The 6000-nt window shown below is 53.1% G+C and overlaps 1 protein-coding gene across 1 annotated transcript in view; it reads left to right on the top strand.

Annotated features, from left to right (window-relative positions):
- The first annotated feature begins 546 nt into the window (after positions 1-546).
- Positions 547-6000, top strand: part of ANXA4 (annexin A4) — a 38710-nt gene continuing 33256 nt past the window's right edge. Inside the window, exon 1 of the mRNA XM_032229250.1 lies at positions 547-642. The gene's annotated coding sequence lies outside the window, so the exon portion shown is untranslated. The remainder of the gene's footprint in view (positions 643-6000) is intronic.

The raw sequence follows: 6000 nt of genomic DNA, 5'->3' as shown, positions 1-6000 counted from the left end.
CCTCCTGGAATGGAGCACCCACCACTTCTGGAGGGAAGCCGTCCAGCCCTAAATCTAGGCTGCCAGGTCCACCAGGATGTGGGAAGGAGGTGCAGACAACTTAACATGCTCACAACACACAAAAGTGTCATTGGCTACAGCCTGCAAAAACAATCCAAAATATATATGGATGGATGGACACATAAGTAGATAGAGAAATAGAGATACAGAGAAATTGGCAGATAGAAAGAGAAAGGTGGGTGGGTGGACACATAGGTAGAGAAAGAGAGAGAAATTGGTATAGACAGAGGTAGGTAGGTAGGTAGGTAGGTAGGTAGGTAGGTAGGTAGGTAGGTAGGTAGGTAGGCAGGCAGGCAGGCAGGCAGGCAGGAGAGAGAGAGGGTGGGGGGCTTTGTGGTGGGGCCGGCGGGGACTCCTGAGGGAAAGCGGCTCCCTGGGGCTTTTCTCGACCCTCCCTGCCGGCGCCCCCGCTGCTTTCCCGGCCGCGCTGCAACCCGATCCGCGGAAGTCCCGGCAGCCGCCAGGCGTGGAGGGCAGGCGCTGGCCCGTGACCGCTCCCTTCAGGGCGGGCCTCCCTCGCTGTCCCTGAAAAGGAAGCGGAGCCGGCCCGAGCGGCTTCCAGGGCGAGGACGAGAGCAGCAGGTAGGCGGGCGGGCGAGGCCAGGTGGCCGGGACCGACGGGGCGGGCGGCGGGCTCTTCTCCGCGGGCTGGTGCCGAGGCAAGCGGGCGCTGGGAAGCCGCGACGGCGCCCGAGGATGGCGGGTTGGAGGCGGCCGGGAAAGCGGCCACGGACGGACAGACGGAGACGGGGAGGCCGCGGCGGCTCTGGGCTGGCTCCTTGCCAGCAGTGGCCGGAGAGCCTCGACCCGGGGCCGGAGTGGCTCCGCGTTGCGCCGGCGATGCCCTTTCGCCCGCTGTCGCGGTTGCCTTCCCCCAGCCGTCGGCACCAGGCTCTGCGCAAGTGGTCCTCGACTTACAACTCTTCGTTTAGTGACCGTTCAAAGTGCAACGGTGACTTCGAACCGTTTTTTGCACTTATCACCGTTGCGGCATCTTATGAGGGAAGCCGCTGCTGGGTTCAACCAGCAACGGGAGGCTTTTAAGAAAGTCACTTATCTGGGATGGTATGTAGGGTCTCCTGCTTGAGCAGGGGGCTGGACTAGAAGACCTCCAAGGCCCCTTCCAGCTCTACTACCATTCTACTATAACAGAGTCGTTGCAGTGCATGGAGCAAAACAGGAAGTCCATTCTCCATTGGAGGGCAAGAGGGGGAATCTGCTCAGGTGAGAAGAAGGTTGAAAAAATTGAGGCCAGAATATTGAGGGATAAAGATGAGGAAAGGCAGCCCTGCAAAAGTGCATTAGGTGCAGCTAAGAATAACCCTGCAGCTCTAAGCAGCTGTGCACAACTCTTAATGGTCCCAAGAACTGGGACACACACACACACACACACCACACATATTCCCTGCATGCTTAACCAGCTGCATTCATTCAACATGCTGAGCTTGGTTAATGTAAACTTCGGTTCAGCTTTTGGTGGTTCAGCAGGTATACACTGGGTGCATGCGCTTAGTTGATGGCTCAGGCAGGGGTCTCCAACCTTGGCAACTTTAAGACTTGCTGGCTGAAGAATTCTGGGAGTTTAATTCCACAAGTCTTAAAGTGCATTCTTTACGGTGATCAATTCTGCGTGGATTGTTTGCCAATTATCTACCCATGTTAACTGGAACAGTGATCTATGCGCCAAGCTGGCTTATCTTTCCCTCTTAGAACCACAGGACTGGAAGGGACTTTGGAGATCTTCTAGTCCAGCCCCTTGCTCAAGCAGGGGACCCTAGACCATCCCAGTCAAATAGTTGTTCAATCTTTTCTTAAAAACCTCCAGTGATGGAGCACCCACAACCTCCGGTGGCAAGCTGTTCCACTGGTTAATTGTCCTCCCTGTTAGGAAGTTTCTCCTTAATTCCAGGTTGCTTCTTTCCTGGATTAGTTTCCATCCATTGCTTCTTGTCCTGCCCTCAGGGGCTTTGGAGAATAGGCTGAGCCCCCTCTTCTTTGGGGCAACCCCTGAGGTATCAGAACACTGCTAGGAATACGTTTCGCTTCTCATTCAAGAAGCTTCTTCAGTTCTAAGTGTAGAAGCTTCTTGGATGAGAAGCTAAACATCTTCAAGCAAAAACAAAGCGAGGTGCCTTTTGAAAAAAAAAAACACCTTTGGGGCAACCATGGCCTGGATCACTGAGAATCTCCATAGACAGTCAGAAAAGCTAAGTTATGACAAGCAGGAGAGCTGTCCGAAGAGTCTTAGCTTTGGTGCCAGCAGGAATGCCAAGTGCTCCCTTGTTGCAGAGTTTGACTGTAACCAGGAGGGGCAGCTTGGTAAGGCCACACTTGGAATACGGCATTCAGTTTTGGTCGCCAGTAGAAAAGATGTGAAGACTCTAGAAAGAGTGCAGAGAAAAGCAACAAAGATGATTAGGGGACTGGAAGCTAAAAAAATATGAAGAACGGTTGCAGGAACTGGGTATACCTAGTTTAATAGAAAGAAGGACTAGGGGAGACATGATAGCAGTGCTCCAATATCTCAGGGGCTGCCACAAAGAAGAGGGAGTCAAACTATTTTCCAAGGCACCTAAGGGTAGAACAAGAAGCAATGGGTGGAAACTAATCAAGGAGAGAAGCAACTTAGAACTGAGGAGAAATTTCCTGACAGTTAGAACAATTAATCAATGGAACAACTTGCCTCCAGAAGTTGTGAATGCCCCAACACTGGAAGTCTTTAAGAAGATGTTGGATAGCCATTTGTCTGAAATGGTATAGGGTTTCCTGCCTAGGCAGGGGGTTGGACTAGAAGACCTCCAAGGTCCCTTCCAACTCTGTTATTCTATTCTATTAAAACTGCTTTCTCTGCTGAGTGGTGCAGAGGGATCAGGACGTGTGACTCGCCTGATAGTCTAATGTTGGGATGTCAACAGAATGATGGCTTGAAAAGGATCAAACCTATCACTGAAGACCATCAACTACACACCCTGCACAAGAGATTGGCTCGCACATCTGAAGCAGGGAGAGCGATCTTTTTAAAAGGGATCATCAGACCTGTTCTTCCCTAAACAGCAACTCTTAGCAGTTGCTGCTCTGGGTTTTTTTTCCAACCGAAACCCAGAGTGGGATGGGCAGAGCCGGAAATGTGGCTCCAAAATTTTCCATCGCTCCGCATGGAACGGTTGCAAAAGAGATGGAAATCAGGCCAACCGACAGCCTCATCCGGTGGCGAGAGACTAAAGATTTACATGGCAAGGCGGGAAGCCAGCGTGAATGATTGGATTTACATCGAAGCCTGTGGAGTTTTTTAGTGGTACCTTCCTTTTTTAAAAAAATCGTTTTTGTTTGCTTTCAGTTACTTATTGAAGCTCCGGGGAATTAATAAGTATGTGGCTTGACATATCATTGATTTTCTGCCTTATGCAAAGATTACCTCCCAGGGAGGAATTGGAAAGGAGGGGGCTGTACATTAGAGGCTGCCTGGGGGAGGGAGGGGAGGGCAGGCTCATTAAATGAATCCCAAGAAGATTAATTCTACCAGCTTTATAATGACTCATCCCGTGTGGAAATTTCCATTTTTGGGGGAACTCCTCTGGTTTTGCCCAGCCCACATTAGGTTTAGGTTTAGGTTTAGGTTTATTAGCATTTGTAGGCCGCCCTTTTCCCTGAGGGGACTCAGGGCGGCTCACAGAAAACCAAGGAGAGGGGAATACAATATTAAGACAACAACATATAATAAAAATAGTAAGCAACATTCATTCATCATTCGGGCGGGGTAGCAATTCTTATCCCCAGGCCTGACGGGCGAGCCAGTTCTTCAAGGCTATGCGGAAGGCCTGGACGGTGGAGAGGGTACGAATCTCCACGGGGAGCTCGTTCCAAAGGGTCGGGGCTACTGCTGAGAAGGCCCTCCTCCTTGTAGTTGCCAGCCGACACTGGCTGGCCGATGGAATGCGGAGGAGGCCTAATCTATGGGATCTTATAGGTCGTAGGGAGGTAATTGGCAGAAGGCGGTCTCTCAAGTATCCAGATCCACTGCCATGTAGGGCTTTATGGATGATTAATAGCACCTTGAAGCGCATCCGGAGATCGACAGGTAGCCAGCGCAGCTCGCGGAGGATAGGTGTTATGCGGGTGAATCGAGGGGCACCCGCAATCACTCGCGCGGCTGCGTTCTGCACTAGCTGAAGTCGCCGGATGCTCCTCAAGGGCAGCCCCATGTAGAGCACATTGCAGTATTCCAGCCTAGAGATCACAAGGGCCCGAGTGACTGTTGTGAGGGCCTCCCGGTCCAGGTAGGGTCGCAACTGGCGCACCAGGCGTACCTGGGCGAATGCCCCCCTGGTCACAGCCGTTAAATGGTGGTCGAATGACAGCTGTGGATCCAGGAGGACTCCCAAGTTGCGCACCCTCTCTGAGGGGTGTAGAATTTGACCCCCCAGCCTGAGTGTTGGAATGTTTGCCAAATCTTTGGGAGGGAAACACAACAGCCACTCGGTCTTTTCTGGGTTGAGCACAAGCTTGTTAACCCTCATCCAGTCCATAACGGCCTCAAGACCCCGGCCCATCACGTCAACCGCTTCATTGATTTGGCACGGGGCGGACAGATACAGTTGAGTATCGTCCGCATATTGATGGTATCTAATCCCGTGCCTGCGGATGATCTCTCCCAGCGGTTTCATGTAGATGTTGAATAGTAGGGGGGATAAGACCGAACCCTGCGGCACCCCATAATTTAGGGGCCTTGGGGACGATCTCTCCCCTCCCACTAACACCGACTGCGACCTGTCCGAGAGGTAGGAGGAGAACCACCGTAGCACGGTGCCTCCCACTCCCACCTCCCGCAGTCGTCGCAGAAGGATACCATGGTCGATGGTATCGAAAGCCGCTGAGAGGTCAAGGAGGACCAGGATGGAGGGATGTCCTTCATCTCTGGCTCTCCAAAGATCATCCATCAATGCGACCAACGCGGTTTCTGTGCTGTAACCGGGTCTGAAGCCTGACTGGAAGGGGTCTAGATAGTTTGCTTCCTCCAAGGACCGTTGGAGCTGGAAGGCCACCACCTTCTCAACAACCTTCCCCAAGAAGGGAAGGTTGGAGACCGGGCGATAACTATTGAGGCCTTGTCCACATCCCCGGGGGTAACGTCCTGAAACTCAACCCAGAGCTGTTCTACTTGATCCCCCTGTGCCTCGGCTGGAACTGCAGGTGTGGAGTCCAAGTCCGACCGAAACCGAGCAATTTTGTCCGCTAAGAATTGGGCATATTCTTCAGCTCTGCCCTGCAGGGGTTCCCCCGTCTCCCTTTTGTTCAACAGGGAGCGGGTTATCCTGAACAGGGCGGCTGGGCGGGACTCAGCGGATGCAACCAGGGTGGCTATGTGTGATCTTTTTGCTGACCTAAGTGCCCTAGTATATTCCCTGGTGCAGGTGGTTACCATTGCTCGGTTCGATTCGGACTTATCGGACCTCCAACGGTGCTCTAGGCATCTCCTCCGGCGCTTCATCTCCCGGAGCTCCTCAGTAAACCAAGGGGGTCTCCGGGATCCGCCGCCTCGGAGGAGCCGCAGTGGCGCAATCCGGTCGAGGGCCTCTGACGCTGCCAAGTGCCACGCAGCAGCCAGAGTCTCCACCGGACTGTGGGCGAAAGTGTCAGGAATAACCCCAAGCTCTGTCTGGAACCTTGATGGCTCCATAAGGCGCCTGGGGCGGAACCACCTGGTCGGTTCCTCCTCCCTACAGTGAGGGTTTGGCCTCCGGAAGTCGAGCCTCAGTAGGCAGTGGTCTGACCACGACAGGGGTATGATGTCGCTCCCCCTCAGACCAAGATCGTAAATCCACTGCTCCGAGAGAAATACAAGGTCAAGCATGTGTCCCGCTGAATGGGTTGGGCCTCGAATTACTTGGGTCAAGCCCATGGCTGTCATGGAAGCCATGAACTCCTGCGCCCCATCAGAGT

Source organism: Thamnophis elegans, chromosome 13, assembly GCF_009769535.1.
Source record: "Thamnophis elegans isolate rThaEle1 chromosome 13, rThaEle1.pri, whole genome shotgun sequence".
In the NCBI taxonomy this organism is placed as follows: domain Eukaryota; kingdom Metazoa; phylum Chordata; class Lepidosauria; order Squamata; family Colubridae; genus Thamnophis; species Thamnophis elegans.
This window is presented reverse-complemented; position numbering and strand designations above follow the sequence as displayed.